This window comes from Schistocerca cancellata, chromosome 4, assembly GCF_023864275.1.
Source record: "Schistocerca cancellata isolate TAMUIC-IGC-003103 chromosome 4, iqSchCanc2.1, whole genome shotgun sequence".
NCBI classification, from domain to species: Eukaryota; Metazoa; Arthropoda; class Insecta; order Orthoptera; family Acrididae; genus Schistocerca; species Schistocerca cancellata.
Window position 1 is genome coordinate 725,271,220 of NC_064629.1, and position 27,961 is coordinate 725,299,180.

General features: G+C 39.5%; 2 protein-coding genes across 2 annotated transcripts in view; both read right to left on the reverse strand.

Annotated features, from left to right (window-relative positions):
* Positions 1-2,412, reverse strand: part of LOC126184406 (CLIP-associating protein 1-A-like) — a 246,603-nt gene extending 244,191 nt beyond the window's left edge. The window contains 1 exon segment of the mRNA XM_049926790.1: positions 2,037-2,412. The gene's annotated coding sequence lies outside the window, so the exon portion shown is untranslated.
* LOC126184407 (CLIP-associating protein 1-A-like) overlaps positions 1-27,961 on the reverse strand; it is a 378,388-nt gene that overhangs the window by 7,157 nt on the left and 343,270 nt on the right. The gene's annotated exons all lie outside the window — the stretch shown is intronic.

The window sequence follows — 27,961 nt, forward strand, 5'->3', positions numbered from 1 at the left end:
GTGTGTCTTTGTTTTTGTTTCCGCCATATTTGTGACGTCATGGGTCAAAGCAGACGGGCAGGATCGGACGCTTCCGTATTTCCCCAAAATTTCAGAGAAGGGAGGGGGCACCAAAAGCACACTCTAGCCTACACTAGTGGAATGAGGTCATGAAAAAGAGACATACAAAGTACTCTACAAACATCAGAACCTTAACCACCATACAAATGGAACAAATTCTTATGTTTGTTTAATACTGTAACTGAAAACCCGATACATTAAATTACATGTTTCTATGATTATTGTGCATATTCTGTGAGCATACAACAATCAAAGAACATGTGTAATGATTATTCACCACTGAACCTCTGACAAAAGAAGCAAATTTGCTATGAGATATAAATAGCATATAAATGATTATCATGTACACACTGGCATGCCACAGCAAACATAAACTCTCCACAACTAAGTAACTACAATGACAATTTCAGGATGTCTGCAGGAATTTTCTATCCATAGGCTACTGTTAACAAAACTGGGAGGAATCAATTTCATTGTAAAGTAAGCAGCAGTAGTTCATATCAGAACAAGGATTACTGTTTTCACTTTTTATTCATGGCACTGTCTATACCATAAATCTTACGCAAACATAACAATGAGGCTGTTAAGAACTCCTTTGAATTAGAGATTTACATTCAAAGTTATGAGGCCCCAAAATCTGATATACATTCTCCCTTAAACTTTGGCACATTCAAACACCTACACGACTGTTAGCAGTGTGCCTGTCTGCTTCTGTCTGCTTACAATGACAAAGGTCTTGAAAACTGAATTCATTAAATATGTTCCATTGTTTTTCTGCATCGCAGAATATCAGTTCATGAACGTCTGCACTACAATGCCATCACACTAGCACTCATCTGTGGCAATTAACAAGCAGAATTAAACAAGCAATGAAATCACAGAAGCAGACAAATGAATCATGAATAAAGGCCAGGCATATTTGATTACTGCCACCACTAATAAAGGAACTACCAGGAGTACTATTATATGACTTTTAGGAGTCCCATACTTTTCTATATCAACTGCTGAACAGACAACCCTACTACAAATAATAGTTTACCATGGTTGTGGGCCATCACTTACCTTACAGAGAAAAGTGAGACTGAGTGATGGCCCGTTTCTTTTTCCTGCATTTCACACTTTTGCTATTATTTCCATTAGTAGTTATTATAACTTTTTGAACAGTTAATTAATTCTTTTGTGTACAGATGCACTTAAAACATTTATTGGAGAGTTTAGTCAATGACAACTTATACAGAGGTCATACACACAAACTGTATCAACCTGAAAGTTAGCACAGAATTGTTGACAACTTTATCAATCATACTGGGGCAGGGGTGGATTAGCGGTTGGTCTGTTTTTGTTTTTATTTCTCTGATGACAAAGGTAACTGATTTGTTCATAATGCACTGTCCACAATAAACAACGGGAGAGCAATTTCTACCACAACGATACAAATACATACAAGGCAGAATCGCTTTATTGATAGCGCGTGAGAGAACAAGAAAAATTCTGTGACATAGCAATCCTAAAAAAACACTTACAGTTTTCGCACCCTGCTTAATCACATGGCTCTTTCGCTTCGTGACGGGCCTCAACTTGGAGCTGTTTTATTAATCGGCACTTAACTAAACCAACATTCATTGGTTTGTTCGCATCCCAGCATTTTGCAGAAACGATACACTTAAAGCACAGGTGAATCAGCAGTTGTCATTATTTTTTTTTTTGTAAAGAATGCCATGCTTCTGCTACTGTTCTAAATGATAGTCTACCATTAGTATCGGTTTCCTTATGTTGTTAAGAAATGATGGTACCGGAACTTTGCGCGTCTCTACTAAAGCAGCCTTGCCGAACAAATGTACACAACTATTCCAAAAGCAATAATAAAACACTGAAGCTTGTGAAGTTACTTTGTGAAATCATCTACACAAAGCTATAAAACTGTTCCACATAGGTAGTGCGGTGGCGTAATAAGTAAACAAACTGCTAGCATCTACCTTCACCTTCGTGGGTGTGTTCCAAAGGAAGAAGTTTTTCGTTTCATAAATATCACAGTGACACTGAAAAAACATACACTGACGCTGTTCCTGTACAGTTCATCTTCTATATTATGTCCTATTCTGTGACTTAGCGACAATCAATAACAGAAACTAGATATGACAGTTTATATATCGTGCAGTGATAACTTTAGTTATTCGCATCAATTATTGTTTACTTAAATAACCACAAAAACAAAAACAAAATCAAATGATTCATCGTTGCACAAAAAGGCAAATTACTGCACTTGAGAAACAACTCATTAACACCACTTCCAAAAACCATAACTCCCACTCTATCATAATGTCACAGCATTAACTCAGTACACTAATGTAATCAAAGATACTAAATACAGATACACCCAGATCCAGAGCCTCACAGGTTATAGAGCAAAGGCAGTGATCACTGAGCAAGGAGAAAATAAATAAAATCTTTGACCGAGCTCTTGGGTTCGTGCAAAGGCTTTTCCGCACGCAACGATCTACCTGCACAGTACTCACACATCAAATCTGCGCAGAGAAATTGTAGCGGGTGGACAGGAAATGTACAGTAAATGAGATGCGTGTGAAATTGGAATCTTGAGCAAAATTACTGAAATGTGTGGGCATAAATCACGACTGCGCCGATAAATTGTATCCTGTGAACTGAAAATCGCCGCAAAACGCGTGCGAAACGTTAAGATTCAATATTCCTACATCCGGATACGAATCTTTGCGTGTCAAAAACATATAAATAAAGTTGTTTCGTGTTTTGAGGGATGTCCAGTGACAGAAATCTAGAGGGAAGAAGAGAATTTATCTGTTAAAGATACTACGCCTAATTTCAAAGCATGCTCTAGAAAAATGCACAAATGAGATAACAGAAAACTCTGCAGAATACATCACTAAACATGAAGATAAGAAAAAATATAAATACATATTACAATGCTATTGTGCTTTCTTACTGTAAGGACAACGATTATAAGGGACAGTCAAATAAAAACGAGACATTGCAAAGTAGTAAGTAAACTGTTTATTATCTAAAAAGAAATCACCGAACATACACATATACCAATGTGAAACAAGACCGTCAGCGCCTTCAACAAAAAATGTTTGCAGCTGCTTACGGAGCCATGATTACACATCTTTGTCCGAAGCAAATGGACGGCCACAAATGCCACGCGCCAGGGTTCCAAAATGTGGAATTCACATGGGACGAGATAGAGATTGTATGGAAGGTGACCAGGGCTTCCCGGTGAAACGTATGCAGAGTCAAATCAACCTTGGCAACAAATGGCCCTGCTGATCACTCAAGATAATTGTTCTTGATCACTGGTAACTTCTTGGTGCACAAAAATATTTTTCATGACTGCGAACTAAATATCTGGTAGGTCAGGTATAAATGGTGGCGACCGGAGCTGCAAAAACAATACGGAAGAACCGACTGAGCCAACGGACGGACAGTTTGTTCGTTGTTTCTGAGTGCAGTCACGAATCTAAAGTAATCACTGCATCTCTGTCACGCTTTTATTTGAATATTGAATAAGTGGATCGTTGTCTCACAGCTATCATTTGGATATCAAGTCCGTGAAGCCAGCAACAGAGAAAGATTACTAGATACCTTATATTACATATGTTACATTTGACTAAGAGATTGATATTGCATGGATTACTTTGATGAATTTTACAACAGCGTTATCACTCTGTATTTGTTTTAATCACTTAATGAGAAAATATCACAGGCATCAGCTTTCAGGGCAAAGTGCATACCTGTATTTAATTAATTATATATGACAAGTTATAACTCTGTGCCAAATCAGGCATTTCACATGTGATACATTACCAATTATGTCATCAAGAAAGCCTCACAGATAGACCTAAAACTTCAAACCGTCATTGTCACCTCCCCCTAGATGGTTAACAGTGCCTCAGTAAACAATCGACTGATATCAAATACAAAAGAGATGCCAACTGTGTCTAAATCTTGATGCGTGTAATGAAGAATACTATTATAATAACACTGGAAAACACTTTTATTCAGTAGCATTGTTAGTGATTGCTTGGGTCTTATTCGGTATAATATGTTTGAAGAATGGAGAGTTGGAGTTAAATGTTCTGTTTCTACTGAGGCCATTATCAATGGAAAACTAGCTCAGTAGGATGAGGAAGTGGAAGGGGAAGGAAATCAGTCATAATGAAGAAACAATGCCAGCATTCACCTAGGTAAATTAGCTGCACAGGTGTTAAGAGTGGTGTCTTGGATGTTTACTAGGAAAGTGGATGTCCAAAGGAGGAGTGAGGAACAGAGTCTGAAACTATTAGGATGGATGGAAAGGAAAGATGTCACACTTCACTGGAAGCAACTGAGAGCATCTGTCTGTTGACCATCATTCCAGCCACAACTAATACATTATTCTCCTCCTGACCTCCTCACTGGTCTACATCTAGATCTATATCGACATACATACTCTGAAACCCACTGTATGGTGTGTGGTGGAGTGAACCTTGCACCACTGCAAGTGATTTCTTTTCCTGTTACACCTGCAAATAGAGCGAGGGGAAAATGACTGATGATATGCCTCTCTTTCAGCCCTAATTTCTTGTATCTTATCTTCATGGTTCTCGCATGAAATGCATGTTGGCGGCAATAGATTTGTTCTGCAATCGGCTTGTAATGCCAGTTCTCTAAATTTTCTCAATAGTCTTTTGTGAAAGGAATGTTGTCCTCCATGCAGGGATTCTCATTTTAGTTCCCGAAGCATCTCCATAGTACTTGTGTGGTGGTCGAGCCCACTAGTAAAAAATGTAGCAGCCTGCTTCTGAATTGCTTCAATGTCTTCCTTTAATCTGACCTGATGGGACCCCGACATTGAAGCAGTACTCAAGAATGGGTTGCATTAGTATTCTATACATAACCTCTTTTGCAGAATAACCATACTTCCCTAGATTTCTTCCAATAAACCAAAGTTGGCCATTTGACTTCACTACTACTGTCCTTACGTGTTTCTTCCATTTCATGTCGCTTTGCAACATTATGCCCAGGTATTTAATTGATGAGACTGTCAAGCAGTACACTAATAATACTATATTACAACATTACAGAATTGTTTTTCCTACTCATTGGCATAAACTTTATTTTTTCTACATTTAGAGAAAGCTTCCATTCATTGCACCGACTAGAAATTTTGTCAAAATCATCTTACATCCTTTTATAGACACTCAATGTTGAAACCATGTTGCACACCACAGCGCCACAAGTAAACAGCTGCAGATTGCTACTCACCCTGTCTGTCAGATCATTTATTTGTATAGAGCATAAGAGTGGTGCTGTACCACACTTCCTTGGTGCACTCCTGATGATACCTGTGTCTTTGATGAACATTCACCATTGATGACTGTGTACCATTACTTAAAATGTCTTTAAGTCACTCACATATCTGAGAACTGAAGCCATACACTCATACCTTCGTTAGTGCTTTGCAGTTGGGCACCATATCAAATGCTTTCCGGAAATCTTGGAATATAGAATCCGCCTGCTGCCCTTCATCCATGGTTCACAGGATATCATGTGAGAAAAGGGCAAGCTGAGTTCTGCATGAACGATGCTTTTTAAATCTCTGGTGATTGTGGATCGAAACTCTTCTGCCTAAGGACATTTATTATATTCAAACTGATAATTCTGGAGAAAACTGATGTAAAGGATTTGTGTCTGTAGGTTTGCGGGTCTGTTCTTTTACCCATCGTATATACAGGAGTCGTCTGTGCTTTTTTCCAGTTGTTTGGGACTTAGTGCTGGGTGAGAGACTCGTGATAATTGCAAGCTAAGTGAGAGGCAAATGTGGCAGAGTACTCTATGTTAAACTGAATTGGGATTCTGGCAACTTATTTCTTTTCAATTATTTCAGTTGCTTTTCTGTGCCAAATATGCCTATTACTGCGTCCTCCATACAGGAGTCTGTACAACAGTCAGACAGTGCTATGTTTGTGTCTTCCTCTCACATGAATGATTTCTTAAATGTGAGATTTAAAACTTTGGATTTCCTTCTGCTGTCTTCTATTGTAACACCAGACTGGCCAATGAGTGACTGGATAGAAGCCTTCAACCTGCTTAATGATTTTACACAGAACAAGAAATTTCTCAGGATCTTGGCAAGGTCTTTTGGTAAGATACATCAGTGGTCGTTGTTTGCTTCGCACATCAATCTTTTTACAGATGCCTGAATGTCTATTAACTTTTGCGAGTCACTATTTGTGCAATCTTTTTTGAACCGATAGTGCAACCATTTCTGCTTCTTCAGCAGATTCCAAATTTTTTTTATTAAACCATGGTGGGTCCTTTCCATCCTTGATCCGCTAGTCAGTACATACTTCACTAGGGCATGATTTGCAGAGAGTTTAAACTTTGCCCATAATTCCTTTATGCCAATCATACTGGAACTAAATGATGTCCATTCATTTTCTAAGTGGGATGTTAACAGCTGCTTATCAGCTCTTTCTAGCAAAAATACTCTCTTGGCCTTCTTAATGGATTTATTAACTTCAGTAATCATCATGATGTCATCACGATGACATCATGATGACATCACGATTACTGATCCCTGTCTCTATACCGACAGTGTCAATAAAGTCAAGCCTGTCTAAAGCTACAAAGTCTAAAATATTTTCACTGTATGTGGGCTGTTAAACTAGCTGCTCAAGACAGTTTTCAGAAAATGTGTTCATAAGTACTTTACAAGACTTCCTGACTGTGCCACCTGCAATAATCCATAGATGCCTCAGTCTATACTTGGTAGGTTAAAGTCAGTTCCAACTAATATTGCATGATCTGGTTATTTCTGCCATACTGTACACATATTTTCTTTAAATAACTCTAAAACTGACACAACGAATTGGGTGGTTGGTAAAAATATCTTATATTTAACTTCGAGTTCACCTAGACCTGTAACAAGCGTCCATATAATGTCATAGTCAGACTCACAATAGCCATATTGATGTAGATGCGTCAATGTAGAAGCTAAGTAAGGGGCAAATGCAGTAGAGTAGTCTCTGTAAAACTGAATTGAGATTCTGACAACTTATATGTTTTCAACTCTTTCAGTTGCTTCTCTATGCCAAATATTCCTTTTACTATGTCCTCCATACAGGAGCCTGTACAACAATCAAACAGCGGTATTTTTGTAGTCCTCTCATATGAATGATTTCTTAAATGCAATATTTAAAACTTTGGCATTCCTTCTGCTCTCTTCTATTGCAACACCAGAGTGGTCATTTCCGGGCACAAAAACGTGCAGTAAGAATTATATGTGGTGTGAACTCAAGAACATCCTGCAGAAGCCTGTTTAGGGAACTAGGGATACTAACTACAGCTTCCCAATATATTTATTCCTTAATGAAATTTGTCATTAAAAATATATCACTTTTTCAAACCAACAGCTCAATTCATGGAATCAATACTAGAAATAAGAATAATCTTCACAAGGATTTAAAGTCACTTAGTCTTGTACAAAAAGGTGTGCATTATTCAGGAACACACATTTTCAATAACTTGCCAGCAGCCATAAAAAGATTAACAACCAATGAAATTCAGTTTAAGAGAAGCCTAAAGGATTTATTGGTGGCCAACTCCTTCTACTCCATTGATGAATTTCTTAGTAAAACCAACTGATTTGTATATAAGTACAACATAACTTCTGCACAATTTCAGTGCAGTAATGTGTTCACTGAAAATTTGTGTGTGTGTGTGTGTGTGTGTGTGTGTGTGTGTGTGTGTGTGTGTGTGTGTGTGGTTGTGTGTAAGTATAATCTAACTTCTGCACCATTTCAGTGCAGTAATGTGTTCATTGTAAATTAAGTATTACAGTAGTTGTATTACATGTTTATTACCTTATAAATAAATAAAAAACTTTTTTATTTTAAATTCAGTGCATTAGTATTTGTAAAATGACTCTTAGTGTTCATTAAAAAATGACGATCATTCCACTTGGGACCTGTGGAATGGTACATTAGCTTATTTGTTTTAGTTGTAAATATTTGACATGTATTGTTGTTTTTCTGACATGTTCCACATCCTGGAGGACCTCCTCACTACGGATCAATTGGAATGAAAGTAAATCTAATCTAGTCAACGAGTGACTTGATAAAAGCCTTCAACCTGCTTAGTTATCTTACACAAGACCAGAATTTTCTTCTGTTCTTAGCAAGGCCTTTTGCTAAGATGTGTTGGTTGTAGTTGTTGTATGCTTCACTCATCAATCCTTTTACAGACACTCAAGTTTCTCCTAACTTTTGCCTGTCATCATTTGTGCACTCTTTTTTGAACTGAGAGTGCTACAGTTACTGCTTCCTCGTCCTTTCCATCCTTAATCCACTTAATTGGCACATACTTCTCCAGGGCATAATTTACAATCAGTTTCAACTTTGTCCATAATTCCTCTATGCCAATCATACTGGAACTAAATGATCTCCATTCATTTTCTAAGTGGGATGCTTACGGCTGTTTATCAGCTCTTTCTAGCAAAAATACTCTCTTGGCCTTCTTCATGGATTTATTAACTTTAGTAATCATCAACGCTATGATGAAATCATGATTACTAATCCCTGTCGCTAAACCGACATTGTCAATAAAGTCAAGCCTCCATGAACCTACAAAGTCTAAAATATTTTCACTGTGTCTGGGCTGTTGAACTAGCTGCTCAAGACAGTTTTCAAAAAATGTGTACATAAGTAGTTTACAAGACTTCCAATCTGTACTGTCTGCAATGAATCCACAGATGTCCCAGTCTACCAGTCTATACTTGGTAGGTTAAAGTCATTTCCAGCTAATATAGCATGATCTAGTTATGTGTGCACTACTGTGCATAGACTTTTTTGAATGATTCTAAAACTGTCACAGCAGAATTCTGTGGCCAGTAAAAATATCCAATAATTAACTTAAATTCACCCAGACCTGTTACATGTGTCCAGATAACATCACATCAGACCGAATTTCGACCTCAATGCACACAATATTTTTGTTAACTGGGACGAACACTCCCCTCCTGTAGCATCTATCAGTCTTGTCGATATATGTTCCATACCTCTACACCGGGTTTCAGCCAGCTCTCAGTTCTAAGAATAATTTGAGTGTGACAGCTTTCTAAGGGGGAGTAAATTCAGGAAATTTGTTACAAATACTTCAACAGTCTATTGGTAAAATTTTGACAGTTGAAGTGTTGGTACTTCATAAATGGTCTGACGTCACTCTCTGCATATTGACATGAATATTTATCAGAGGACCTCAAACTACCACCTAGCCTAAGAAACCACAATGTGCACTTTGTTAAGTATTCTGCTGCCAGAGTAGCTGCTTCCTTTGTCTAGAACACCCCTGACCTATCAAAAGAAGTCCTAAGTCCTACAATTTTTCAGCCCATAACCCAGATCACAAATCTGCAGCTAAAGCCATCACAGAATCGACGGAGCCTTTGGCTGGAACCTCCCATTCGGCCCCAAACCAACGGACCCTAATCAATTCTGGCAATGATGCTGCAAATTGTGAGCACTGCTTGTACTCAGTGTGCAAGGCAAGCAGTCTTCACCACTCCTGCCAGCCACCTGTATGAACTGAGGTTGGCCTCAAAACCCAAGCGACAGATGGCAATACAGGCCCTCATTCACATCTCGAATGAGCCCCCCCCCCCCCCCCCCCCAGCAGACATACTGAGCACATGTTGGATTTCTTTCCACACTGAGTGACGCAAAATGTGGTACCACCCGCCACTCACCCCGCTGTGAAGGCAGATCCCCCACATCAGGTGCACTGCAAAGAGCCTCAGTAGCAGAGCCCATAGGCAAAACAAGTGACATCTGAGGTGTCCCATATGATGCAACAGATTCTCTGCCACCACAACACCCGGAGGCAGCAGCCAGAAAATGGCTGTCAGTAGTCAAAAGTATCCTAAGCTGTTCATGATTTGTGGCCAGCTCCACCTGTATCTGCACATCCTATCCCTCTACTAACTTAGGACTGAACTATAAAAACACACACATCAAACTATGTATGTAGCTTGCTACCTTCTTGATGTGTCAGCAATGGAGGCTGATGCCTTACTGAGCTGTCTAGCTTGTCATTCAAAAGGAGTAACAACTGTGCTACATACTGCACAAATCTGCACTTAACAGTTACTAAAACTGGAGATTAAACCTCTAAAATAAAAAAAATTAATAAAAATGAAAAAAAGCGCATGGAATTTGAGAATTAAAAGTGTGATGTGGGGAGACTTTGACTACCAGCATTTTACCAGAACAGACAACTTTATGCTGAGGTGGTTGTACAATCCAGCACTTGCTCTGTAAGAGTCGTACAACTTATATCAGACTGGAGTATTCAGGAGATGTTACATGATAGTGGGATGTTGGATTCAAAGGGCTTTTAAGTTACAAGCGTCTTTAGGCATAGTTCTAGTAACTTACAAACAGTAATTTTTTACACACTAGTTATTTAGATTGCAATAATATAGTCATTTAAACCCACAGAAATGGATACAATACACGACTGACATGATGCAATAATATAACACTACTATAAAATAAAAGAGATATTGGCAATCTGGTAATGTCTTTCATGCATAATTAAAACTTCTTAATAGCAGAGTATGCACTTTATTACAAACAGTGCAGATAAATCCTACTGCACTTGTACGCATATGCAACAAGGAGACTGAATGAGTACCATTGGACAGCTTCAGACAATTGTTAAAGACAAAGAACTACACCCTTTACTCTCAGTATATTCTCCCTCTCCAAAAACTACAACTACAATTACAGTCATTATAAGGTATCTTTGAGTTGTGCACACTAACAACATTTGATAATTGTTGCATCAATAAGGTAATATTAATCAGAGAAATATTACTGGAACGTATATGCCAAAACTCTTCTAAACATGAGTAGCTTTCTAACAGCTATGAGAAAATGACATAAGAATCTTGAATGATTCGTGTTCCCTATAAACAGCATTTAACTTGGAATTATGGCAATACCAAAACCAAAATGGTGTAAAAAACGTGCCCATGAAATAGTGTAAGTTTCATGAATAGGAGTAAACATACCTATGAATTTATACTACGAAGTCTTAACTAATTAATTCACAGAATAAATTAAGTTAACTAAATTAAACTAAAGTAATTGTAATAACTACATACTAGTGAATTGAAGGAACTGTGCAAACTATTAACAATGCTGTCCACTGACAGATTCTGAACCATAAAAACTAAGTTAATTCATGTTTTACTTGTATCTAACCCATTAACAAAGTTTCATCGATGATCAGTATAATATTCACATCACGAATCACTGTTCTCTACAGAAAATGAGTTTACTTTCTCTCACAATAATCATGCTCCCTGCTAATTATGACAGACCATATTAACATTACTTACAGCTATTTCACAAAAATGCTCAGGCCTCACTTATCACCCAGGAAAACTGTGAAACAGCAACAGTAGTAGATCACTCGACTTGCAAATTGAAACTGGTAACATTATGTAAATTACTTTCATATAGTGTGGACTCTAGAAATCAAAGTTGCCTTCTGGCAAACTTCTGTTTACAGCGTACTCTAGAAAGACTCCTTTCACATCATCACTCTTTATTACAGTATGAATCACCATTCACATGGAGCTGATACAATGGCAGTTGTGATCCTTACAAGAATAATGACAAACATTCACCATAGCTTTACTGAAATGCTATGACACAAGGGCAGAAATGTAGTAATAAAACACATAAAATAACAGCACTGCAGTGTCACTCTTAAGGAGGGGATTGTTTGTATTCTCTGATAGTTGACATGAGATGCAGAAAAGATGCAGCAAGCCTGAGCAGATGTGGTCGGCCCAGTGTCATTTAAAAACATGTCAACAGTAGGCAATGGGGGCCTTATGATGTCACAGAGCAGTGATGGCTGCCCAGCCTAAAGTATAGGTGGGGAGAGGAGGGGTAGTGTCCTTGCAGGGACATGGTAAACATGGCATGGGAACACATGACTACTCTTGGAAGGTTGGAGGGGGGGGGGGGGGGGTTAAGGAGGAGGCAGGAGTGGGTGCCATACACTCCCGATGTGAGGAGACAGGTGATGATAGCACCGCAAAATGCACTGCTGCACCCAGATGCAGCTGCCAAGAAGACTTATCCCATCTTGTTCATCACAGTGCACGGCAAGCTATGTGGCACTAACAAAAACATAACTGATTATGTAGTGGATGAGAGTTTGCTATACAAGGAATAAATGCACACTAGGGATGGGGCTTTTAGGACTGAGTTTGAAAGGATGGGACCACCAGTTTATCTCACAATGACTTTTTGGAAACCAGAAACACTGTGCACCTGTTTTAGATTTCCATGTCTCACTGAGAGTTGAGATCAGGAATACACAGAGATGGGAAATGTAATTCAGGTGTTGGGAATGGTAGTAAGGACACTGGTATCTTCAGTTCCATGATTCAAACCAATATTTGTGATGGCTGAACTGAGAAATGGTCATAAAGCAGCTTGTGGTATATCCACAATGCACTAAAGGATCATGTAGAAAGAGAAGGATAATTTTATAGAAACTAGAGACTTCATGAAGCAGGACATACAGCACTAAGGTTATGGATTGGCATAGGTTCAATGCTAAGGTTAGTGTCACATTCACCAATGAAAGAGCACAAAAATTTCAGCAATAACTATTGGGGGAATTGAAATGAGTCCCTTGACTCCAGCGCACATGGGTGTTCTGAATGTAAACACACGTTGGTGGGTCACTGGAAGTAGGAGTCTTTTCCATCTTTTAACATCCTGGAAGGTGTTTGTTTTGTGGCTGATACACAGTAATTATGGCTGGTGTTAGTGTCAGATGACTATCATAGTGCCTTTAGAGTGTCAAAATGTACAACTGTAGTATGATCTGTTAATCATATCTCAGTGTTCACAGGCGACAGGAGCTGCAAAATTTGGTATGGGCCTTCATAAGATGACAAAAATTTCATTTCTCCATTTTGGATTGCAGAATTCCACAGTAAAACCCAAGCACCCTGTCAGTATGTCGGTAATTTGTCACCTTTATTGCTTGTTTTTACTTGTCTAGTGATTGCTCCTGAATTATGTTGTTGCACTTTTTTCCAAAGAGCTTTAAGTCCCCTGGTTAGCCACTTAACTTCTCCTAAATCTATAGCTTCTGGCCACTTTTCTAATTCAAAATGGGTACTCATCTTTCATTCATACATGATTTCATAAGGAGTGAGCCCAGTTGATTCATGAACGTAATTGTTGTAGGTAGACAAAATGTACAATAATCATTTATCCCAATCATTGTGAGTTTTGATAATGTAATAAGGAAGCATCTTTGTGATTCTCTTGTCAAAACCCCCAACAATCTCATTTTCCTTGGGAGGAAATGGTGTTATATATTTGTCCAAATAATGAACACAACACTTGTCATTTATATAGGAGGACAACACCATTATATATATGTGCAGCAGTTTCCAGATTTGTCCAAATAAGGAACACAAAATTTGCCTATATATCACTTGATCTGTGAGAATCACATCAGGGCTTTTGAAAAGCAGATTCACATGGTTGACAAAGGCTTTTGCCATTGTTTTCACTGTCGTATGAGGAATTGGAACCAAAGTTAGATAATGTGAAAAATGATCAAAAATTGACAAAATGTACTTGTGTTTTCATGTTGCTTACTGGAATGTTCATAGAATATCAAGTGCTGTCTCAAAAGGCCTAGAGGCCTCAGGTAGGGTTTGCAGCAGAATTCAAATCTAATCTGTTGTGCTCTTTGTGCACAAGGAATGCAAGTGTAAATGTAATCTTCAACAATGTGTCGTCAACCCTTCCCCAACATCTTGTCACTATTCATGTGCTGGTTGCCTGCTTTTCACTATGACAAGCTTGAATGTTGTCAAAATATTGTGCAATAATATGGTGTTGGAGTGCTTTTGGTATTACCAGCTGGTTTCCTTGTGGAGTTCTCTGATATAAAATGCCACCTTCTGGTACAAATTCAGGAAGAGTAGAAAACTGCTGACATTCTGCATCTTGCTCCAGTGTCTGCTGCAATCAAGTAATAAGTACCTCATTCACTTGAATCACATGAACTTCACTGCTTTGAGCATTTACACTTTGGTGAACTTTACAAGGCTTGCAACGAACCTCATAGTCATATTTAGTCAGTTTTAAAGCCCATCTTGTCAGTCAACTACTTGGTTCCTTTAAATTTAAGAGCCACAATAAGGCAACAAGATCAGTGACTACTGTGAAATGTCTACCATAAAGATAGCACTTGAAGTAGTTTATGCAGAATACCAGAGCCAACAACTGTTTCTTAGCTGTATATTTGCTTTGTTAAGCTGACAGGATGCATAGCCAACTGGTTCATCTACACCATCTTGCTCCTGACTTAAAATACAACTCATGGAATGATCACTAGCATCATAGGGCAAGATAAAAAGTTTATCAAAGTCTGGATGAATGAAGCTTTCGTTTCATCATCATTTCACATTTGGTGGTCCAGTTCAAAAGTGCCCCTTTTTCCAGGAATTTTCTTAATGGCTTCATGACAGTGGCATAATCTTGCACAAATGTATCATAATAATTTGTGAGACCAAGAAATAATTGCAGTTCTTTCACATTTTTTGGTGCAGGGAAATGGTCAACTGCCTCGGTGAGGCATGAGTCTGATTTTATGCCAGCAGAACCTGTAATTTGGCCCAGGTATTGCACCTCAGACTCCGCAAAAGAACACTTCTCCAATTTTAAACTTAAATTGGCAGCTTGTAAATGTGATAGTACACTTCTTAGCCAGTCAGAATGTTCCTCCATCAACCACAATTAGGCAAATGGTGGGTTTCAACACACACAGTAGTAAATCTGTACACCACTGGAAAGTAGAAGGTGGGTGCATTTCTCAAACCAAAAGGCATTCCATGAAACTTATATAATCCAGAAGGCAGGAGAAATGCCATCTTTGGCCTGCCTTGAGATGAAACTGGAATTTGATGACAGCTTGATTTCATACCCAAGGTAGTAAAATATTTGCAATTTCCTAACTGATCCAGTGTTTCATCAATACAAGGCACCTGATATGTAGTATCAGGAGTAGTTACTCGATTCACTGCTCATATTTTGACACAAAGGTGGTAAGTTTTTTCGCCAGCAATGCTTATTATGGGCACAATAATCATAGGCGATGCCCAAGGGCTAAAGGAAGGCTGAATTATTCCAGCATTGAACTGCTATTGGATTCTTTCTCCACAACTGATTGTAAATGACAGGGAATGTAAATGATACGGAGTGTAGTAAGACTTATGAGCTATCGCCAATGTAATCCTTGTTGGACTTTTCATGCTGTGTTATAACCGTGGCTGGAAAATAGCCATGTGAATTTCTCCAATATCTGTTCAGATAAATACATTAATTCCTCTTTTAAATGGATTCTAAGGGATGGGATGGGATTATTGCATACACTTCTTGAACTGACAATGAAGTTTCTTTATTTCTTTTGTCCTACACCATTCAGTGTCTGGTATTGTTGTGACTTGTATATTGGCCAATATTGTTCCACGTGTAACTTCAACATCTCGTGTGCCAAAATTATCTAAACAAATGGGAACACACATTTTGCTATTTGTGTTTTGGATGGGATTCCCTAAGCTGTTAAGTAATCAGTCTGCATGCCCACTCACAAGCAATACCAACACCGCAAAAGAATGTCAGCTCCAATAGGTGAGTAGTTGAAATATTCACAAAAAACAGTAATATTAGTTCCACCCTAGCTACAGCAATTGTGAATACATCACTGTTTTACCACCAATGTGGGAGCAATATTAGCTATGTGTGGCCTGAGCTCCCAGTTGGTGCACATCGACAGCGCAGAAAGATACGTATATAGCTTCTTTTCTGTGTTTACTTCGTAGATTTTTACTTAAATTGCATGTGACTTTTAGTTACTGTAATCGTAAATTCAGGCAGATTATAGCGCAGTCGTTAGGCATTTGTTTTGTTTTGGTACGTCAGTGGCACTTGTCTGTCAAGTAGGCTCTCAGAGATCAGTGTGGCCTGAGCTCCCAGTTGGTGCACATCGACAGTGCAGAAAGATACGTATATAGCTTCTTTTCTGTGTTTACTTCATAGATTCTTACTTAAATTGCATGTGAGTTTCATATAGGAGGTGTAATTTCGTGTTTTAGTTACTGTAATTGTAAATTCAGGCAGATTGTAGCGCAGTCATTAGGCATTTGTACAGGTTAGTTCATACATTCTTTGCGTGTTTCCCTTGTGTTATCTAGGCATGGACTCGTGTTTCAGTAACTGTTGTTCAGCATCGATTAGAATGGACAGGCACTGTGATTGCTGTGTTCGGATGAGGGTTGAGTTGGCATCCCTTCACTCACAGCTGCAGGCGCCGCTGACTTCAGTCGCGCAGCTTGAGGCTGTTGCCAACGGGCACCACTGTGGGGAGCCGGACTTGGGTGTCATGGGGATGTCAACCTCGTCCCGTCTGTACCTGTGGTTGCCCCAGTTGCTGCCCGCAGTGGGGCTGAGCCCTCGCCTGTGGTTGGTTGGGAGGTCATTCCAAGGCGTGGCAGGCAGCGAAAGATGTCCCCGGAGGCTGATCAGAAAGCCTCCCCAGTGTGTCTGACAAACAGGTTTCAGGTACTGTCTCTGCCTGAGCCAGATGCAGCTGCCTGCCCTGTTTCAGAGGATGATTCTCACCCTTCAAGGTCCGGGCAATCGCAGAGGGTGGGCTTATTGGTAGTTGGGAACTCCAATGTTAGGCGCGTAATGGGGCCCCTTAGGGATATGGCGGCTAAGGAGAGGAAGAAATCCAGTGTGCACTCTGTGTGCATTCCTGGTGGAGTCATTCCTGATGTGGAAAGAGTCCTTCCGGATGCCATGAAGAGCACAGGGTGCAGCCAGCTGCAGGTGGTGGCACATGTCGGCACTAATGACGTGTGTTGCTTTGGATCTGAGGAAATTCTCTCTGGATTCCAGCGGCTATCTGATTTGGTGAAGGCTGCCAGTCTTGCATATGAGATGAAGGCAGAGCTCACCATCAGCAGCACCATTGACAGAACCGACTGCGGACCTTTGGTGCAGAGGCGGGTGGAGGATCTGAATCAGAGGCTCAGACGGTTTTGGGACTGTGTTGGCTGCAGATTCCTTGACTTGCGCCATAGGGTGGTGGGGTTTCAGGTTCCGCTGAATAGGTCAGGAGTTCACTATACTCAGCTGGTGGCTACATGGGTAGCGGAGGCTGTGTGGCATGGATTGGACGGTTTTTTAGGTTAGAAGGCCTCAGGAAAGCACGGGGTGGGCTGCAATGTCAAAGGGTGCATGGCAAATACAGGATGTGCTTGGATCAAGGAACAGTTGGAATTGTAGTTGTAAATTGTTGTAGTTGTGCTGGGAAAGTCCCTGAGCTTCAAGCGCTAATAGAAAGCACAGGAGCTGAAATCATTATAGGTACAGGAAGCTGGCTAAAGCCTGAAATAAGTTCTGCAGAAATTTTTACGAAGTCTCAGACGGTGTTCAGGAAAGATAGATTAGGCAGAATTGATGGTGGAGTGTTTGTGTGTGTCAGTAGTGGTTTATTTTGTAGTGAAGTCGAAGTAGATACTCCGTGTGAATTGGTATGGGTGGAGGTTATACTTAACAGCCGAACTAAGTTAATAATTGGCTCCTTCTACCGACCCCCAGACTCCGATGATATAATTGCTGAACAGTTCAGAGAAAATTTGAGTCTCGCAACAAATAAATAACCCACTCATACGGTTATAGTTGGTGGAGAATTCAACCTTCCCTCGATATGTTGGCAAAAATACTTGTTCAAAACTGGTGGTAGGCAGAAAACATCTTCTGAGATCGTCCTAAATGCTTTCTCCGAAAATTATTTCGAGCAGTTAGTCCACGAACCCACGCAAATTGTAAATGGTTGCGAAAAAAAACTTGACCTCTTAGCCACAAACAATCCACAGCTAATAGAGAGCATCCTGACTGATACAGGGATTAGTGATCACAATGTCGTTGTAGCTATGCTCAATACCGTTTCTTCCAAATCAACCAAAAACAAACGCAAAATAATTTTATTTAAAAAAGCAGATAAAGTGTCACTAGAAGCCTTCCTAAGAGACAATCTCCATTCCTTCCGAACTGACTATGCAAATGTAGACGAGATGTGGCTCAAGTTCAAAAGATATAGTAGCAACAGCAATTGAGAGATTCATACCTCATAAATTGGTCTGATCCCCCATGGTACACAAAACAGGTCCGAACGCTGTTGCAGAGGCAACAGAAAAAGCATGTGAAGTTCAGAAGAACGCGAAATCCCAAAGACTGGCTAAAATTTACAGACGCGCGAAATTTGGCACGGACTTCAATGCGAGATGCCTTTAATAGGTTCCACAACAAAACATTGTCTCAAAATTTGGTAGAAAATCCGAAGAAATTCTGGTTGTATGTAAAGTACACAAGCGGCAAGACACAGTCAACACCTTCGCTGCGCAGTGCCGATGGTACTGTTACCGACGACTGTGCCGCTAAAGCAGAGTTATTGAACGCAGTTTTCTGAAATTCCTTCACCAGGGAAGACGAATGGAATATTCCATAATTTGAAACACGAACAGCTGCTAGCATGAGTTTCTTAGAAGTAGATACCTTAGGGGTTGCGAAGCAACTCAAATCGCTTGATACGGGCAAGTCTTCAGGTCCAGATTGTATACTGATTAGGTTCCTTTCAGATTACGCTGATACAATAGCTCCCTACTTAGCAATCATATACAACCGCTCGCTCACCGATAGATCTGTACCTACAGATTGGAAAATTGCTCAGGTCGCACCAGTGTTTAAGAAGGGTAGTAGGAGTAATCCAGCGAACTACAGACCTATATCATTGACGTCGGTTTGCAGTAGGGTTTTGGAGCATATATTGTATTCAAACATTATGAATCACCTCGAAGGGAATGATCTATTGATACGTAATCAGCATGGTTTCAGAAAACATCGTTCTTGTGCAACGCAGCTAGCTCTTTATTTGCACGAAGTAATGGCCGCTATTGACAGGGGATCTCAAGTTGATTCTGTATTTCTAGATTTCCTTACAACTGACTTCTAGTCAAGCTGCGGGCCTATGGGGTATCATCTCAGGTGTTCCCCAGGGAAGCGTCCTGGGACCTCTGCTGTTCCTGATCTATATAAATGACCTGGGTGACAATCTGAGCAGTTCTCTTAGGTTGTTTGCAGATGATGCTGTAATTTACCGTCTAGTAAGGTCATCCGAAGACCAGTATCAGCTGCAAAGCGATTTAGAAAAGATTGCTGTATGGTGTGGCAGGTGGCAGTTGACGCTAAATAACGAAAAGTGTGAGGTGATCCACATGAGTTCCAAAAGAAATCCGTTGAAATTCGATTAGTCGATAAATAGTACAATTCTCAAGGCTGTCAATTCAACTAAGTACCTGGGTGTTAAAATTTCGAACAACTTCAGTTGGAAAGACCATGTAGATAATATTGTGGGGAAGGCGAGCCAAAGGTTGCGTTTCATTGGCAGGACACTTAGAAGATGCAACAAGTCCACTAAAGAGACAGCTTACACTACACTCGTTCGTCCTCTGTTAGAATATTGTGCGTGGTGTGGGATCCTTACCAGGTGGGATTGACGGAGGACATCGAAAGGGTGCAAAAAAGGGCAGCTCGTTTTGTTTTATCACGTAATAGGGGAGAGAGTGTGGCAGATATAATACACGACGCGAGTTTGGATGGAAGTCATTAAAGCAAAGACGTTTTTCACCGCAGCGAGATCTATTTACGAAATTTCAGTCACCAACTTTCTCTTCCGAATGCGAAAATATTTTGTTGAGCACAACCTACATAGGTAAGAATGATCATCAAAATAAAATAAGAGAAATCAGAGCTCATACAGAAAGGTTTAGGTGTTCATTTTTCCCGTGCGCTGTTCGGGAGTGGAATGGGAGAGAGATAGTATGATTGTGGTTAGATGAACCCTCTGCCAAGCACTTAAATGTGAATTGCAGAGTAATCATGTAGATGTAGATGTATGTTATTAATATTCTTATGCAAAAATTGTTTATAGTAAAAGTATTTACAGTCGCACATAATTTCATAAATAAATGATGTGCCATCTAAAGGAGGATGAATATAGCTAAAGAATGGCTGTATGTGACATGCTATTAAGCAAAAGAGGAGTTTGTTGTAAATAAAATTCCCTATTTCTGTTAAGCACTGCCAGAAATGATATTCTCCACAATTACATTAAAAGGCTAGTCTGCGAATGAACTATTGATATGATTATACTTTCATTTAAGTGAATGAGTAAGAAAATTTAGAAATAAAGCCTGTAAGATCACTAGCTGCCTGGAGTAGTATTATGGAGTTATGGAGAAGAAAGTTGTGGATTTAACTAGGTTCTCATAGTTTAGATTTGTAGTGTAAAATAGTTAATAATCACAACTATACATAAATTGGATCTGTGCATTAATGGAATGTAAATGAATTATCAAATTGTATAGTGTATATTTAATACAAAATATGTTTAGATCTTGTAAATAATCACAGTGATGGTTTAGAAGCTACGAACTGACATGACTACAGGAGTAGTCTCATGACATAGTTGAGAACGGAGAGAGAAGAGTACATTTATGGGTCTTTCATTTGCTTTCCTACTAGTGGGTAAGATTTTGTGTGGCTTACGAGTCGCTTATGATAATGTGGTGTGCAGAAAGTTGGACATAGTTATTTCAGTGGAACAGTTTGTGATTCTGGAAATGTCTCTCAGGGTGTGATAGTATGAACAGTTGTATTAGGAATCAATTATTTATCAAAGTTCAGTGAACTGGTTAGATTGAGGATTTGTTTAGATTAACAGATGGGTGCACTGGATAATGCCACTGGCACAAACTACACATTGTCTGTGTATGCTCTGCTCGTCTAACTGCAATACTATTTCGTATCATATTTAAGTATCATCTGTTTGATCATGATTATAAGACCACAATTTTAGGTACTTGTTTCTTTTGATTTTAATAAATTCAAAATTGAACATAGTTCATGTATCAGAGGAGAACAATCTGCTTACAACATCATTCAGCATGGAAGAATTAGGTAAGGCTTAAAAAAAAAAGCAAGAATGGAAAATAAGCTGGCTTAGATGATGTACAAAGAGAGGAAATTAAGCACTTTGGCATAACAACAAAGAAATTGATTCTGCAGCTCTTAATAATTTTTTGAGCAGATGTCAAATCCAAAACATATGGCAGAAGAGCTAAGTGATTGCTATGCTGAAACCTGATAAACAAGGGAACAATCCAAAGAATTTTAGACCAGTTTCATTACTCTGTCATCTATACAAACTGCTGGACAGAATGATCTTAAATCACCTCCTACCTGCAGTTGACCCTCTGCTAATACCTCAACAAGCTGCATTTTGTCCTGGTAAAAGCTGCATAAGACAACTGCTGAATCTTACACAGTTCGTAGAAGATGGGTTTGAAGCTTGTAAGGTGACAGAGGTGGTATTTATGACTTATCAGCAACCTATGATACTGTCAACCACCAGCTACTAATACTCAAGGTATACAATATGACCAAGGACTTTAGCAATTCTGCAAAACTGCAGGTTCTTCGTTGACTTTCGATGGCAGTGCAGCCTAACACCAGAAGTTTCTTGTATGCAGATGACCTTGCTCTTGCTACTCAGATCTCAGACTTTGAATCAGTCGAGAACACCCTCACGAATGCCCTTGAGGATCTATCAAGATACTATAGCACAATCAGCTTAAACCAAACCCCTCCAAGACTCAAGTGTGTGCTTTTTGAGAAATAGGGAAGCTACTCGTAAACTGATGATAGAATGGCCAGGAGTTTAGTTAAAACATAGCTACACTCCAAAATACCTAAAAGTGACACTGGACAGATCTCTTACTTTCAAGAAATACTGAATGAATTACAAGTTGAAAGTTTCGACCAGGAACAATCTGTTAAGAAAATTGATCGGATCACAGTGGAGCAGTCAACCTGAACCTGAAACCATCCACATGTCCCGTTTGGTATAATTCATCACATGCCGAACAGGTAGACATAGCTCTCGATGACACCTGCAGAATTATAACATGTCTGAAATGTACTCCTGTTGAATGCATTTACCACCTTGCAGGAATAACACCATTTGCCATTCGAAAGAAATTGCAGTGAATAAGGAACAAAAGAAAATGGAACAAGAACAAACCCATCCTCTGTATGGGCATAATCCACATTCGCAGCAATTGAAGTCAAGGAAGAGTTTCCTTAGAACATCAAAGGTGCTTCCTGCCACTGCTGAAAAAGCCAGGGTGCAACTTTTGTGGGATAAAACTTGTGTTCCCTCTGGTTGGAAAAGAGTTTCTGAAACTCTGCCTCCAGGACATGGTGGGGAATGGATGACCTGGAAATCTTTGAATAGGCTGAGATCAGGATTGGATAGATCAAGGTTTAATCTGACAGGTGGGGCTACAGTATAGAAAATGACATCAAGTGTGATTGTGGAGTAATCCAGATTGTCCAGCAAATGCTTCAGTGTTGACTGTGTCCAGCCTCCTGTGTTGCAGAAGACCTTCATCAAGCAACAGAAAATGGACTGGAAATGGCCAAATTTTAGTCAAAGACTATATGACATGTTAACTGTGAACCTATGTATGTTTCTGACCCCCCCCCCCCCCCCACACACACACACACTGTTACCTAGGCTGGCTCACTACTATTAAACCATTTCTTAAGGGCACAATTCAACAGCACCCTATGTTGGCAGATGAGCCACTAAATTCATGAAATGGTTGTGTGCTTGACCACCAGTTGGTAAATAGCAGCAAATTAAGTCAGCCAATAATTAAGTTCATTTTGATATCGTAACTCAACTGGTACATTGCAAATGATTAGCTTTCATTAGAAGATAAAGCACTAGTTGTCCACGTGAAGCTGCAGTGCATCATCCAGAAAGATAGTTTCAGTAGGCTCTTGGATGCTGGTTGCTGTTCAGAGAACTTGCTCTTCTCCACCAGACATGGTTTCATGTGTGCTTCCAACACTAAGATATGCAGATTAGTGTAGCCTCATGCAACAGAGCTTTTTCTATGAGACACTCATATTTTTTTAGCAGTGTAGCTGCTCAAAAACTTTCCCGCACCTCAGTTCTGTCTACTTTATTATTGTTTGCAACCATTAGAAGTGGCCAATCTCTCAGCAACAAGTATGACAAAAAGTATAACTTGTACTGGCAGTGTGACCTGACCACTTTCAAGGCCTACAATTCCAGTTGGAACACATGGTGGGAATTATTGCCATGAGAAAAAATAAGATGAAACAACCAGCCTCATCTCTCAGCAGTGAAAGACTAACAGAGTCTTGCAGAGATATTGGAGATGCCACCTTCATCTCTCCCCCAGTCTGTGGTTTTATGCCCTAGTAAATACATCTACTACTCAAGCCTCTGCTTTCTCATCCAACACATCATTTTCTGCTTAGTATTACCCCAGAGAATAAGTGTAGCATGAAACTGTGCCTATTTGGATGAGAAAAGCTTCAATATCCTCTCCTGTCGGCTGTCAAAAGATGAAAGTCTTGTCCCTATAGAAAGTTACCCCCTCCTTGCCTCAATATCAGACCACTAATCCCTTAGTCAACACTTAAAACCTGCCATCATACTTTGTAGATTCAATCACAGGCTTCATCGATTCTGTGATGGTCTCAGGTGCATTGAGATCGAAATTCAGTCTGATGTGATGTTATCTGGACACGTGTTAACAGGTCTAGGTGAATTTAAGTTAATTATTGGATATTTTTACCAGCCACGGAATTCCACTGTAACAGTTTTCGAATCATTCAAAGAAAGTCTATGCCCAGTAGTGTGGACATAACCAGATCATTCTGTATTAGCTGGAAGTGACTTTAACCTACCGAGTATAGACTGGGACATCTATGGATTTGTTGCAGGTGGTACAGACAGGAAGTCTTGTAAAATACTTTTGAACACATTTTCCGAAAACTGTCTTGAGCAGCTAATTCAACAGCCCACACATAGTGGAAATATTTTAGACTTTGTAGCTACAGGCAGGCTTGACTTTATCGACAGTGTCTGTATAGAGACAGGGATTAGTAATCATGATGTCATCATAGCATTGATGATTACTAAAGTTAATAAATCCATTAAGAAGGCCAAGAGAGTGTTTTTACTACAAAGAGCTGATAAGCAGCAGTTAGCATCCCACTTGGAAAATGAATGGACATCATTTAGTTCCAGTATGATTGGCACAGAGGAATTATGGACAAAGTTGAAACTAGAATGAGATTTTCACTCTGCAGGGGAGTCTGCGCTGATGTGAAACATTCTGGCAAATTAAAACTGTGTACCAGACTGAGACTCAAACTCAGGACCTTTGCCTTTTGCAGGCAAGTGAGCTACCCAAGTACGACTCACGCCCCATCCTCACAGCTTTGCTTCTGCCAGTACCTCGTCTCCTACTTTCTTAATTTTACAGCTCTCCTGCGAACCTTGCAGAACTAGCACTCCTGAAAGAAAGGTTTGCAGGAGAGCTTCTGTAAAGTTTGGAAAGTAGGATACAAGGTACTGGCAGAAGTAAAGCTGTGAGGACGGGGCGTGAGTCATGCTTGGGTAGCTCAGATGGTAGAGCACTTGCCCGCAAAAGGCAAAGGTCCCGAGTTTGAGTCTCGGTCTGGCACACTGTTTTAATCTGCCAGGAAGTTTCAAAGTTGAAACTGATTGTAAATTATGCCCTGGAGAAGTATGTGCCAACTAAGTGGATTAAGGATGGAAAGGACACACCATACTTTAATAAAAAAAATACGGAAATTGCTGAGGAAGCAGGAACTGTAGCACTCTCAGTTCAAACAGAATGCACAAATGATGACAGGCAAAAGTTAGTAGAAATTCGAGCATCTGTGAAAGGATCAACGAGCGGAGCATACAACTACCACTGACGTATCTTAGCAAAAGGTCTTGCCAAGAACAGAAGAAAATTCTTGTCCTGTGTAAAATCACTAAGCAGGTTGAAGGCTTCTATCCATTCCCTCATTGAACAGTCTGGTGTTGCAACAGAAGACAGCAGGAGGACAGCTGACGTTTTAAATATTGCATTTCAGAAGTCATTCATGTGAGAGGAGCATACAAACATACCACTGTTTGACTGGTGTACAGACTTCTGTATGGTTGACATACTTAGAGGCATACTTGGCATAGAGAAGCAACTGAAAGGGTTGAAAAAAAATAAGTTGTCAGACTCACAATGCAGTTTTACAGTTTCTTCTGCATTTATCCCTTACTAAGCTTCTACATCTACTACTCTCAGAATTACATTTAAGTGCCTGGCAGAGAGTTCAAAAAAGCACTGTTCTCTGTTCTTCCACTCTTGAATAGCCAGCAGTAAAAACAAACACCTATATCTTTCCGTGCAAACTGTGACTTTCCTTGTTTTATTATGATAATCATTTCTCCCTATGTAGATTGGCATCAACAAAATATTTTTGCATTTGTAGGAGGAAGTTGGTGACTGAAATTTCATGAGAAGATCCTGCTGCAATGAGAAACACCATTGTTTTGATGATGTCCACCCCAAATCCTGTATCATGTCTGTGACACTCCCTCCCCTATTTCTCAATAATACAAAACATGCAGCCCTTCTTTGAACTTTCTTGGTGTGCTCCAGTAACTCTATCTGGTAAGGATCCCACACTGTGCAGCAGTACTCCAAAAGAAGACGGACAAGCATAGTGTAGGCAATCTTTTTAGTAGAGCTATTGCATCTTCTAATTATCCTACCAATAAAAAGCAGTCTTTGGATCGCCTTCCCCACAACATTTGCTATGTATTCTTTCCAATTTAAATTGTTCATAATTGTAATTCCTAAGTATTTAGTTGAATTTATGGCCTTTAGATTTGATGGATTTATCATATAACCAAAGTTTAACAGATGCCTTTTAGCACTTGTGTGGATGACTTCACACTTTCCTTTATTTAGGGTCAATTTCAAATTTTCACACCCTGCAGATATCTTATCTTAATCATTTGGCAATTGGTTTTAATCTTCTGATGACTTTACTTGATGATAAATGACAGCATCATCTGAAAACAACCTAAGATGGCTACTCAGATTTTCTCCCAAATCATTTATATAGATAAGAAAAAGACAGAGGGCCTACAACACTACCTTGGGGAACACCATAAATCACCTGTGCTTTACTTGATGACTTTCCATCAATTGCTGTGAACTGTGACCTCTCTGACAGGAAATCATGAATCCACTCGCATAACTCAGATGATATTCTACAAGCACACAATTTGGTTACAAGCCACCTTTGAGATATGGTGTCAAAAGCCTTCTGGAAATCGAGAAATACAGAATCAATTTGAAATTCTTTGACAATAATGCTCAACGCTTCATGTGAGTAAAGAGCTAGTCGTGTCTCACAAAAAGATCGTTTTCTAAATCCATGTTGATTGTGTGTCAATAGACCATTCTCTTTGAGGTAATTCATAATGTTCAAACACAATATACAGTCTAACATCCTGCACTGTGCCTTCATTAATGATATGTGCCTGTAATTTAGTGGATTACTCCTACTGCCATTCTTGAATATTAGTGTGACCTGTCCAACTTTTCAGTCTTTGGGTACAGATCTTTTGTATAGCATGCTGTTGTATATGATTGTTAAGTCTGGAGCTATTGCATCAGCATACTCTGAAAGAAACCTAACTGGTATACTATGTGTACCACAAGAATTGCTTTTTTATAAGTGATTTAAGTTGATTCTCTGCTTCAAGGATATCTACTTTTGAGTTACTCATGTTGACAGTTGTTGATTGGTTGGTTGGGGGAAGAGACCAAACTGCGAGGTCATCAGTCTCATTGGATTAGAGAAGGACAGGGAAGGAAGTCGGCCATGCCCTTTCAAAGGAACCAACCTGGCATTTGCCTGGAGCGATTTAGGGAAATCACGGTAAACCTAAATCAGGCTGGCCAGACATGGGATTGAACCGTCGTCCTCCCGAATGCGAGTCCAGTGTGCTAACCACTGCGCCACCTCGCTCGGTGACAGTTGTTATTGATTCTAATTCTGGAATATTTACTTTATCTTCTTTGGTGAAGGAATTTCAGAATACCATATTTAGAAACTCTGCTTTAGTGGCACTCTCATCGATAACATTTCCACTGCTATTGTGCAGAGAAGGCACTGATTGTGTATTGCTGCTAGCATACTTTTTGTTTATAGACAAAGTTTTGTTGTGGAAACTACTACAATCATCTCACATTGAAGCCCATACTACATTTCAAGCTTCTGAAAAAGATCGTCAATCTTCAGGGTTTTGCATTCATTAAAATTTGGCATGCTTTTTTTTGTTGTTTCTACAACAGTGTTCTGACCTGTTTTGGGTACCATTAGGACTGCTTCTGTCATTTGTTAATTTCTTTGGTATAAATCTCTCAACTGTTGTTGATACCACTTCTCTGAATTCAAGCCACATCTGTTCTACACTTAAATTGTTGATTTGGAAGGAGTGTAGATTGTTTCTCAGGAAGGTGTCAAGGGAATTTTTATCTGCTTTTTGAATACATATATTTTTTGTTTATTTTTGGTTGATTTGGGAGTTACAGTATTCGGTCTTGCTATGACAACACTTGTGTTCTCTAATCTCTGTATTCATTTTGATTCTTGTTATTAGCTCAGGATTATTTGTTGCTAAAAAGTCAAGTGTGTTTCCACAACTGTTTACTATTCGAGTGGGCTCATGAACTAACTGCTCACAATAATTTTCAGAGAATGCTTTCAGCACAATTTTGGATGATGTTTTATGTGTACCTCTGGATTTAAAC